We start from the raw sequence: 12,988 nt of genomic DNA, 5'->3' as shown, positions 1-12,988 counted from the left end.
ACCTAGGGACACATACAGACTGAAAGTGAGGGGATGGAAAAAGATATTCCATGCAAACGGAAATCAAAAGAAAGCTGGAGCAGCAATTCTCATATCAGACGAAATAGACTTTAAAACAAATACTATTACAAGAGAAAAAGAAGGACATTACATAATGATCAAGGGATCAATCCAAGAAGAAGATATAACAATTATAAATATATATGCACTCAACATAGGAGCACCTCAATACATAAGCCAACTGCTAACAGTTATAAAAGAGGAAATCAACAGTAACACAATAATAGTGGGGGACTGTAACACCTCACTTACAACAATGGACAGATCATCCAAACACAAAATTAATAAGGAAACACAAACTTTAAATGACACAACAGACCAGATAGATTTAATTGATAGTTATAGGACATTCCATCCAAAAACAGCAGATTACACTTTCTTCTCAAGTGCACATAGAGCATTCGCCAGGAGAGATGACATCTGGGGTCACAAATCAAGCCTCAGTAAATTTAAGAAAATTGAAATCATATCAAGCATCTTTTCTGACCACAACAATATGAGATTAGAAATCAATTACAGGGAAAAAAACGTAAAAACACAAACACATTGAGGCTCAACAATACGTTACTAAATAACCAAGAGATAACTGAAGAAATCAAAGGGGAAATCAAAAAATACCTAGAGACAAATAACAAAAACGCGACAACCCAAAATCTATGGGATGCAGCAAAAGCAGTTCTAAGAGGGTGGTTTATAGTAATACAAGCCTACCTCAAGAAACAAGAAACATCTCAAATAAACAATCTAACCTTACACCTAAACAAACTAGAGAAAGAAGAACAAACAAAACCCAAAGTTAGTAGAAGGAAAGAAATCATAAAAATCAAAGCAGAAATAAATGAAATAGAAACAAAGAAAACAACAGCAAAGATCAATAAAACTAAAAGCCGGTTCTTTGAGAAGATAAACAAAATTGATAAACCATTAGCCAGACTCACCAAGAAAAAGAGGGAGAGGACTCAAAAATCAATAAAATTAGAAATGAAGAAGGAGAACTTACAATGGACACCGCAGAAATACACAGGATCATGAGAGATTACTACAAGCAACTCTATGCCAATAAAATGGACAACCTGGAAGAAATGGACAAATTCTTAGAAAGGTATAACCTTCCAAGACTGAACCAGGAAGAAGTAGAAAATATGAACAGACCAATCACAAGTAATGAAATTGAAACTGTGATTAAAAACCTTCCAACAAACAAAAGTCCAGGACCAGATGGTTTACAGGTGAATTCTATCAAACATTTAGAGAAGAGCTAACACCCATCCTTCTCAAACTCTTCCAAACAATTGCAAAGGAAGGAACACTACCAAACTCATTCTATGAGGCCACCATCACCCTGATACCAAAACCAGTCAAAGATACTACAAAAAAGAAAATTACAGATCAATATCACTGATGAATATAGATGCAAAAATCCTCAACAAAATACTAGCAAACAACACATTAAAAGCATCATACACCATGATCAAGTGGGATTTATCCCAGGGGTGGAAGGATTCTTCAATATACGCAAATTAATCAATGTGATATACCATATTAACAAATTGAAGGATAAAAACCATATGATCATCTCAATAGATGCAGAAAAAGCTTTTGACAAAATTCAACAACCAATTATGATAAAAACTCTCCAGAAAGTGGGCATAGAGGGAACCTACCTCAACATAATAAAGCCCATATATGACAAACCCACAGCAAACATCATTTTCAATGGTGAAAACTGAAAGCATTTCCTCTAATATCAGGATCAAGACAAGCATGTCCACTGTTGCCACTATTATTGCACATAGTCTTGGAAGTCCTAGCTACAGCAATCAGAGAAGAAACAGAAATAAAAGGAATACAAATTGGAAAAGAAAAAGTAAAACTGTCACTGTTTGCAGATGACATGATACTATACACAGAGAATCCTAAACATGCCACCAGAAAACTACTAGAGCTAATCAATGAATCTGGTAAAGTTGCAGGATACAAAATTAATGTACAGAAAGAAATCTCTTGCATTCCTATAAACTAATGATGAAAAATCTGAAAGAGAAATTAAGGAAACACTCCCATTTACCACTGCAACAAAAAGAATAAAATACCTAGGAATAAACCTACCTAAGGAGTCAAAAGACCTGTATGCAGAAAACTATAAGACACTGATGAAAGAAATTAAAGATGATACAAATGGATGAAGAGATATACCATGTTCTTGGATTGGAAGAATCAATATTGTGAAAACGGCTATACTACCCAAAGCAATCTACAGATTCAATGCAATCCCTATCAAATTACCAGTGGCATTTTTTACAGAACTAGAACAAAAAAAATCTTAAAATCTGTATGGAGACACAAAAGACCCCGAAGAGCCAAAGCAGTCTTGAGGGAAAAAAACGGAGCTAGAGGAATCAGATTCCCTGACTTCAGACTATACTACAAAACTATAGTAATCAAGAAAATATGGTACTGGCACAAAAACAGAAATATAGATCAATGGAACAGGATAGAAAGCCCAGAGATAAACCCACGCACCTATGGTCAACTAATGTATGACAAAGGAGGCAAGGATATACAATGGAGAAAAGACAGTATCTGCGATAAGTGGTGCTGGGAAAACTGGACAGCTACATGTAAAAGAATGAAATCAGAACACTCCCTAACACCATACACAAAAATAAATTCAAAATGGATTAGAGACCTAAATGTAAGACAGGACACTATAAAACTCTTAGAGGAAAACATAGGAAGAACATTCTTTGACATAAATCACAGCAAGATCTTTCTTGACCCACCTCCTAGAGTAATGGAAATAAAAACAAAAATAAACAAATGGGACCTAATGAAACTTAAAAGCTTTTGCAAAGCAAAGGAAACTACAAACAAGACGATAAGACAACCCTCAGAATGGGAGAAAATATTTGCAAACGAAGCAACGGACAAAGGATTCATCTCCAAAATATATAAACAGCTCATGCGGCTCAATATTAAAAAAACAAACAACCCAATCCAAAAATGGGCAGAAGACCTAAATAGACACTTCTCCAAAGAAGACATACAGATGGCCAAGAAGCACTTGAAAAGCTGCTCAACATCACTAATTATTAGAGAAATGCAAATCAAAACTACAATGAGGTATCACCTCACACCAGTTAGAATGGACATCATCAGAAAATCTACAAACAACAAATGCTGGAGAGGGTGTGGAGAAAAGGGAACCCTCTTGCACTGTTGGTGCAAATGTAAATTGATACAGCCACTGTGGAGAACAGTATGCAGGTTCCTTAAAAAACTAAAAATAGAATTACCATACAACCCAGCAATCCCAGTACTGGGCATATACCCAGCAAAAACCATAATTCAAAAAGGCACATGCACCCCGATGTTCACTGCAGCACTATTTACAATAGCCAGGTCATGGAAGCAACCTAAATGCCCATCGATAGATGAATGGATAAAGAAGATGTGGTACATATATACAATGGAATATTACTTAGCCATAAAAAGGAACGAAATTGGGTCATTTGTTGAGACGTGGATGGATCTAGAGACTGTCATACAGAGTGAAGTAAGTCAGAAAGAGAAAAACAAATATAATATATTAACACATACATGTGGAACCTAGAAAAATTTTACAGATGAACTGGTTTGCAGGGCAGAAATAGAGACACAGATGTAGAGAACAAACGTATGGACACCAAGGGGGGAAAGTGGTGGGGGGTGGGGGTGGGGGTGGGATGAATTGGGAGACTGGGATTGATATGTATACACTAATATGTATAAAATGGATGACTAATAAGAACCTGCATATAAAAATAAATAAATAAAATAAAATTCAAAAATTCAAAAAAATTAAAAGAAATAAAAAGTAGATTAAAATTTTTTTTAAAAAGAATTGAATTGAGGAAATATGGCAGAAGAGATAGCCAAAGAAATACCTCCAGTTTAGTACATCTTAAAATGATAGGTAGATAGATAGATATGATAGATAGGTATGATAGATAGAATATATCCTTTTAAATGCAGGGCTGATAGTTGAGATAGTGGGAAAATAAGAGCCAGTAAGGACATGTCAGCAGTAATCCAGAATAAAGAGGAAGCAACTACCTTTGGATAGCTACTGGTTCCTAATAACCCTAGAGTTCAAAAAATCCTAGTAGTTTTAATGGGCTAGTCGAGTGCAAGGGACCAAAAAGACAAATCCTGGGGCCCAGGTAAGGTTAGAAGTTAGATCAGGCACACACCATCCCTTTCTTTCTCTGCTTAAAGTCAGACCCCCAAAGGGTGATGCTCTTCATGGATGAATGGGGGCAAAACTACCACCCAGAGGCAGATGGTAGAGATAGGTGCTTCTCCTGGTTTGGGCTCTGGGTAGGAGAGAGAGAGAGAGAGAGAAATTTCCTTTAGACATCATAACCCCAGGCAGGTCTGGGTCCAGAAATCACATTACCTCTATGGCCAAAACACCTCATACCAGAAATTTAGCTTAAAATAGTCCTGGACTGGCAGTATTGCCAGGTGAGTAGTAGGAGCAACTCTCCCTTAGAAGTGTTCACTTTAAACCCAGGTTTCAATCTCCAGAGAGAAAGTTCCAATGAAATGTGTGCTCACAAATAAATACCAAAATACACACGAGGGAAAATGTGAAAGACAGGTGAAGACATATGGAGGATATAATGAGATGGATCAACATGCATCTAGTGGAAGTTCTAGAAGGAAATATCAAAGAGAATAAGAGAAAATGGCTATGAATTTTCCACAGTTAGCGAAATACAAATCCTCAGATTCAGGCCACATTTAGCGAGCTGGCTGACTTTGTCTACTAAACTTATTAGGCAAATATCAACGTTTCATTTGCCCACATGAGAATCCTGGATTGACCACAATCAGGGTGTCCATTCATGTCATCTTCAAAAGGAGCAAAGGGCAATGAGCACAGTTGCTTGAATAAGCCTTATGGTTTTTTTCAGAATACTAGACATGCGATTCTGTTTAATCAACACAGACATTTCCTTCAGAGTCTGAAGTGGTATCTGGTAGGTGAGCTCTATTAATTCTAACTCCTAGCTTGACCATTCTGCAATCTCCAAAAGGAAAAACAGAGAGAAAAGTATGCATTTTGATGCAGTATACTGGGAAAAGTGTGCATTTAAGGGCCAGGTACACCTAAGTTCAAATTCTGACCCTGCTACTGTGCTTCAGGTCCCTACGTATAAAAATTTTTTAATAAACACAGTGGGGGAAGGTTTGAGAACTGAATGACTGAAATAACATGTAAAAAGCCAGCCAGATCACTGGTACAGCACAAGTGATTATTCCCTTTTCATCTCCCCATCCCTCTTCTTAGGTCATGACTTTCAGACTTTGGTCCAAGACTGAGGTCAGATCCCTGATTAGTTTTTAAACAAATTGTCTACTTTTGACAAAATGGCCATTTTAGGTATAAAACTTTGTTAAAATTTTGAAAAACTAAGATTATGTCTACTATTTCTCAACTTCAAGATGTATATGGTCAAGCTAGGTCTAAGGATTGAAGAGATACTGACCAACGAGAATGGCCAGCCAGTGTGACCCAGATGGATAGGATGACTGAAGTAGGAGAAAATATTTGGCATGACAAGCTAGATTTCAAGTCCATAACTTAGCACTAGCCAGGGAACATTGGAAGACTGTGGTCAAGGCAAGCTGGAGAAGGCTGGTGACCAGAAGTTTAGGCTTCAAAGATGAGGAACATAGGCAAAAGCCATAAATGAAAAGCTAGGCATTTAGTTATTCAGGGTGACCTGGATTACATGTGTCAGATGCCAGGCACACAGTACTGAAGCTACAAGTCAGAGCTCAGATTAAGAGTTTAGGTGACAGGGATGAAAAGCCCAGCCCAGAAGGACTGTTATACCACTGTTAACCCACTACTAGTACAATGCCTAGCATACAGCAAGCCCTCTGTTGAATGAATGAAAGAATGAATGAATGATCAAGCAACCACCGTGAAGCCATATACAAATACTGGAAGGTCAGTAGTAAGATTAACAGTGAAACTAAGTCTAAATTCTAAAGGCAGGCAGGTTCACTCAATGGTTAAAGACCACAGAAGCAAGGGAACCAGAGAGTCCCTAACATCACATGGGTAGCCGGATTGCTGCGGTTCTGGAGAATATTTTGCAAACGGGGTTGAATTTTGGGTGTACTGTGTGTGAGTGTATGTGAAGCAAGATACTTCTTTCATATCTTAAATGCATGTTAGGTAATTTTTTCTGATCTCACTGTTTTTTCTTCTGTTATATTACACCTTAATGTTCACTCCCAGTGTTACATTTATTCCCAAGTGCACTCAAGGACTTCAGAAAGCAAACAGCACCTGCTGATGTATCACACTTGTTTTGCCATGACCTACCTAGATTCATGGTTCTTAACTAGCAGAGGGAAGATAAGGATATGTACCCCTGGAGTCGTTTTCTATTGTTTCATAACAAATTACCAATTTGTTAGTGACCTAAAAAAGTGGCCTAAAAAAATACGAATTTGTTAGCTCACAGTTCTGTAAACCAGAAGGCTGGGTAGTGTGGCTGAGCTCTCTGCTCAGGGTCTAACAAGGCTGAAATCAAGATGTCAGCTAGGCTGCTTTCTCGTATGGAGCTTGGGATCCTCTTCCCACCCCATTCAGGTTGTCGGCAGAACACAGATCCCTGTAGCCAGAACACTGAGGTCCCCCTTTCCTTACTATCAGCAGGGAGCTACTCTTGGTTCCTAGAGGCCACATTCCACACCCCTTGGCCCCAAAGGCAGTATACAGCATAGATGTTTGCTCTCTTCCTTTTAGATGTTTGCTCTCTTTTTTTTTAGATGTTTGCTTTCTTCCAAGCCTGCCAGAGTGTATTTCTCTGACTTCCTTTTCCCACCAGTCAGAGAAAATTCTGCTTTTAAAGGGCTCATGTGATTAGGTTAGATCCACAGGTATAATCTCGCTATCTTAAAGACAACTCATTTGGGACTTTAATTACATCTGCAAAATCCCTTCATAGCAGCACCTAGATTAGCATTGAATTGAATAACTGGGAGAAGATGTGTGTATAGAAGAAGCTAGGAAATCTTAAGGGTCTATCTTAAAATTCTGCCTACCATAAACGCCAATGTTGAGATGTTCCTATTTAGATAAATACCATAAAAAGTGGGGAAAAAAGAAATGTCAACCAATTGCTTTAATTTTTTGTTGTAATATTATTATTTCAGACACTTCACTCATTAATATGGCTCATTTGCTATAAGTTAGTCAAACTAGAGGAAACTCTGGGAAGATAACAAAAATAAAATAAAATAAAATAGAATAAAATAAGTGTGACCTTGGGCTTAAATCTTCACCACTAAATGCTAGCTGTAAAACTCTGGGTAAGTTACTTAACTCTTCTAAACTTCAGTTTCCCTACCTATAAAATGGGGATAATAGTAGTATATTCCTCATATAGTGCATGATGGATTAAGTGAAATAATATGTGCAAAGCACTTAATACAGTATCTAGCACTAATTTAATGATAGCAATTATTATTTTATCATTGAATGACATGAGACATGTAAAACTGTCTCAGAAAGCATAAAGAATGATTCTGATGTAACATATTATCACTAGGTACACATAGAGGGCACACCACTAGACAGGTATCCTGTACATAAGGTGAATATGTTTAGTATGTACACATATTATCACATACTTATTTAATGTACCACTTTAATTGTGCAGTTCAAATTCCCACTTATCTTTGTCTCTGAACACATTCAGCATAAACAAATCAGCATACAGTTGACCCTTGAACAACACGGATTTGAACTGTGCAGGTGCACTTGTATGTGGATCTTTTTCAATAAATACATACTACAGTACTACGTGAACCGAGGTTGGCTGAATCCGAAGATGCGTAACCACAGATACGGAGGGCCAACTGTAAAGTTGTAAGTGGATTTTTTGACCTCTAACCCCCACATTGTTCAAGGGTCAACTGTATGCTCCCAAGATGAAGAACATAAAGAGGACTGATAATCATCTTTAAATAGATTAAAGGTTTTGTATGGATTTAGTAGCCAGAATTATAACCAGTGGAAGGAAAATACAAAAATGCAGATTTGGGCTAAATACAATGAAGAGATTCATTAACATTTATCAAAAAAATGGATTGAGTAAATAGTAAGTTCCATGTCCCTGAGTGACCACTTATCGGGGAAGTTTGTAAAAAGAATTCATGCATTAGATATGAGGCTTACACTAGTGACCTTTAAAGTCCCTTCCAATTGTAACAGCACGCACACATGCATTAGCCTGATTGATATTTCTATATAAATGTTTCCCACTAGATTGTTTCACCAATTAAAAAATACATATGTATATGTGTATATATATGTATGTATGTATATATTCCTTTTCTTCCCTGAAAGAAAAATAAAAGATCTCTTCCTCAGAATTTGACCTGGAGTGAAATTTTGAAGCATAAATTTCATATGTCTTAGTTTTTCTCTCTTTAGATCAGGCCACATATACTGCTTATTGTTTTGAAAAACAAAATTATGCTTAGTCCATATTATTTACAAGTGAACCTCTAATATTATACTTTGCTTCTAGAAGCTCCATATCAGTGCATCACTTCACAGTTGCTTTGGAAATTACCGTTACCATTCTCTTTGTGTGTCAGGCCTGCAGTGCAGAAAATATGACTATTTTTTCCAAGTTCATTTTCTCAGTGGCCCTTATTAAACTGTTCCAAAAGCTAAGTGTGACACCTGTAATAGGCCCAGGACTCACAGTCATGCACTATATTGGGAATGAATCTCAGATCTTCATTTTGTGTGTAAGTCTACCTTGTATATGATTGCTTATATATTTTCTTTCAACATTTTCCCCTTGTTTACAAAGTAATACATATTCACCGTAGAAAACTGAGTCATTATATAAAGGTACAAATAACCAAAACTTTCATTATTATTTTAATCAGCAACCAAAGACAATCACCATCAAGCATTTATGAATATTCTTCCAGAATTCCCTATGCTTATATACACAAATAGATACACAGATAAATAATCTTACATAAATGGGATTATTCCTCATGCAGTTATTTCATGACATCTGTTTTCATTTAATGCATCATGAGCTCCTGTCATGTCAATGAATATAGAGACTTACCCCTTAACAGCTGGTGGTTAGCACATTGTTCCTGTCTGCTAGTAACCCTTTCTTGAAAAAAACATCCATTGCATACTCCATGTGGTCCGTGAGGAAGATGATCACAGTAGTCTCTCCCCACATGGTGTGTGGCAGGGAATCAGTTGACCCAGAGAGGTTTCCTAAGACCAATCAACATAGACCCTGAGATTTAATATATCAACACCAAGAGAAAGTTTTACTTCCTTTGGGATTGAGAATTATTAAGACATTATAAACTGAAGTTGCCTGCAGCCATCTTTGCTGAGTACAAAAAGGAAGCTGTCTGTGATAGGAAAATTGAAGCCAAAGCACAAAAAGAAGCAGAGATAAGCAAAGAAGAGAGGCAGACAGAAAGAGAAAGTTTTGATATATCTTAGACCCTGGATCTAGCCATGCCTAAAGCTACTTCATCTGGACTACAGTCTGTGCTGCTATAAGACAATATATGGGGACTTCCCTGGTGGCACAGTGGTTAAGAATCTGCCTGCCAATGTGGGGGACATGGGTTCGAGCTCTGGTCAGGAAGATCCCACACGCCGCAGAGCAACTAAGCCCGTGCGCCACAACTACTAAGCCCATGTGCCACAACTACTAAGCCTGCATGCCTAGAGCCCATGCTCCGCAACAAGAGAAGCCACCGCAATGAGAAGCCCGCGCACCGCAAGGAAGAGTAGCCCTGCCCGCCACAACTAGAGAAAGCCCTCGTGCAGCAACGAAGACCCAATGCAGCCAAAAATAAATAAATAAATTTAAAAAAAGACAACATATGCTTTCCCACAAAATTACTGCATTATGCAAAGTTGTTCAATAAAAACCACAGGGCTTATGGGGGAAATGGGGCTATGAGTGCAACATTTAAGAACTGTCAGTGACACATACACTAAAAGATACAAACCTAATGAAAATGGTAGCAGTTTTACACATTAAATGGTTAAGAAATACATAAATACTACAATATGGTGCTTTATTTTGAAAAAGAACTAAAGTTTGCTTGTGGAAATGGGTTATCAGAAGGGTTGCAACTTGTGAATTATTGTGAAGTGGTGGAAGGAGGGTTATCTGAAATCAGGTGGAAAGCTGTAACACTCCATGTGGATGGGTGTGACTCAAAACACACAATGAAGTGAGGTAACTGGTAGACGTCTGAGGTCTGTGTGCGTGTATTTTGTGTATTCCTACGCAACTTGATTCATCTGGGTGTAGTTTTCTGTTCACCTGTATCTGGCTGACAAAATTGCACATAAACAAATGCAAAATTCACCTTCCGCTTAAATTGTCTCTAATATATTAGTCACAAAGGAATAGACAAGTGTTAGAGCAGTCTGTACTTGACTATGTTAGCGAATAAATTCCCTTTTTTTGTTTAAGATAATTCCAGTTAGCTTTCTTCCAGGGTCCTGAATAGTAATACATGGCTACAAAATATTCCATTGCACAATACTAACACATTTTAAGTGTCAGGCTGGCTTTTCTGTGTCTCTTGACACATTTCTAGACTACCACTCTCTACTTTCAGTTCTTGTGTGCTCAGAGATTGAAAATTCATTTTAATATGAACATAAACTATCATTAAGAAGGTGGAGTAGACCTGAAAAAGATATAAAAATTCCAAAGCCAAATAGATTTTTTGAATTTGTACTATTATAATCTGTAACACAACTGACTTTTCAAACAGATAATTGAAAGTTGATGATTACAGAATTTAGTCTTGGCCCTGACAAACTGTGGCCAGTTTCAGAATGATTTTTTCATGGATTCTTATATTTCAAAATCCACAAAAACTCTCACAGAGATTATAATATTAAATCTTTTCATGTCAATATTGTATCTCAAATCACCTAACCCTGTACATAAAAAGTTTTCCCCTGAGTTATCATGTTAGCTCTTGTTTATAACAAAAGCCTACATGCATTACAGTTTTGTTACTGATGTTTTGAGTGATTATCCTTGGGGTTGGAGCAAAATTGGCTCCAAGGATACCGCCATTTTGTATTATTCTTGACAAGAGGAGAGAGCAAGTATCCCACAGACAAGCTGTTCTATACACTGGCTGTGACCCTAGCCTTTGAAACTCCTAAGTAGAGTTTATGCTGTGCAGATAAGGAGGCATAAAAAGTTTCCTTAAACCCACCTTAGCCCTAGACCTGTGCAGTTTTTATAGTCATTGGAAATGAGCCAGGTGGGAAAATGTTTTATTCTCATTTTTATCTATACGTATAATTTTGTGCCATTATACAATTCTGTTGTGAAACTAATTCAAACAACCATTTAATTTCAGTGTAATTTCAGTTCTCAGTTACCCTAGAAAATAGTATCCTCTGGATCAGGGGTTGGCAAAATTTTTCCGCAAAGAGCCTGAGAGTAAATATTTTAGGCTTTGAGGGCCATAGAGTCTCTGTCCCCACTACTCAACTCTGCTCTGAAAGCAAACATATACAATATATAAACAAATAGGGCTGGTTGTGTTCCAATAAAACTTTATTTACAAAAAGAGACAGCAGGACAGATTTGTCCAGTGTACCAGTACCATAATTTGCCAACCCCTGCTTTGGACCAATAGCTTTCTTTTTCTTTCTTTCTTTTTTTTTTTTTTTTTTTTTTGATGGAGCCTTGCAGCAGTCTCTTGAGACTCAAGGAAGGCCAAGCAGGCAGGAACCTGAACTATCCCTGCTTCAACTAAAATCGTTTTTATTTTTATGATATGTGGACTTTTGCATGAAATTAGGCTTGATTAAAGGGTTCCATTTCTAATAAGGAGAAAGGCTTCAAAACCACTGCCTTGGACTAAGCCTAAAACCTGCTGCTTTAAAACTCAAGAACAGATGTTTCAGGCAAAACAAACACATCTTCTGACATCTTTAAAAATGATCATAGGTGGTACACATGTGTTTTGATGTTCCCAGAAATTCACTTTCTCATAAAATTGATAAAAGCATTTACATAGATAATTTTAACAGCTCTAAAAATGTTATCCGCTTAATCTTTCCTAGTTCATTTTAACTGTTTTCTAAGTATAATGTTTAAAGTACCTTAAAAGGTCCAAGAGAGGTGGTATGGTATAGTGAAAAAAAGCACCAAATTGGGACTCTGTTTTCATCCATTGTTAGATTGTGAGCTTCTGGAAGAGAGGAACTAAGTTGTCTTTTTCATCTTTGAATTATCCTCAGCACCTAGAATAATACATGACACCAAACTTTAATTTTTTTTTTTTTTTTTTTTTGCGGTACGCGGGCCTCTCACTGTTGTGGCCTCTCCCGTTACGGAGCACAGGCTCCGGACGCGCAGGCTCAGTGGCCATGGCTCACGGGCCCAGCCGCTCGGCGGCATGTGGGATCTTCCCGGACCGGGGCACGAACCCGTGTCCCCTGCATCGGCAGGCGGACTCTCAACCACTGCGCCACCAGGGAAGCTCCAAACTTTAATTTTTAAGGCAAATGTAAATTCACTATCAGAAAGCTAGGAAGAGAATAAATTCAGGTAGTTTATTTACTTGTATCTTTCCATAATCCATAAGGAAAATAGCATATCTCTCCTAGTGAGCAACAAAATAAAAAGTTAGTACTTTGAGATATATTTTTATACCTAGGAAATTAACATGTTTAAAACACATAAAAGCTAGGGACTTCCCTGGTGGTCCAGTGGCTAAGACTCTGTGCTCCCAATGTAGAGGGCCAGGGTTCGATCCCTGGTCAGGGAACTAGATCCCGCATGCCACAACGAAGAGTTCACATGCCACAACTAAAAGATCC

General features: G+C 37.5%; 1 long non-coding RNA gene across 2 annotated transcripts in view; it reads right to left on the bottom strand.

Annotated features, from left to right (window-relative positions):
• The window catches only part of LOC137217013 (uncharacterized), a 42,235-nt gene that overhangs the window by 27,599 nt on the left and 1,648 nt on the right, over positions 1–12,988 (bottom strand). The window contains exons 2-3 of one of the 2 annotated variants that reach the window (XR_010939975.1): positions 12,269–12,409; positions 9,219–9,379 (exon numbers count right to left, since the gene is read on the bottom strand). This is a non-coding gene — a long non-coding RNA (uncharacterized lncRNA). The remainder of the gene's footprint in view (positions 1–9,218; positions 9,380–12,268; positions 12,410–12,988) is intronic. The other variant, XR_010939974.1, reaches the window with a different exon arrangement.

Source organism: Pseudorca crassidens, chromosome X (assembly GCF_039906515.1).
Source record: "Pseudorca crassidens isolate mPseCra1 chromosome X, mPseCra1.hap1, whole genome shotgun sequence".
In the NCBI taxonomy this organism is placed as follows: Eukaryota; Metazoa; Chordata; class Mammalia; order Artiodactyla; family Delphinidae; genus Pseudorca; species Pseudorca crassidens.
The sequence above is the reverse complement of the archived record's forward strand: the minus strand, read 5'-3'. Positions and strand labels throughout refer to the sequence as shown.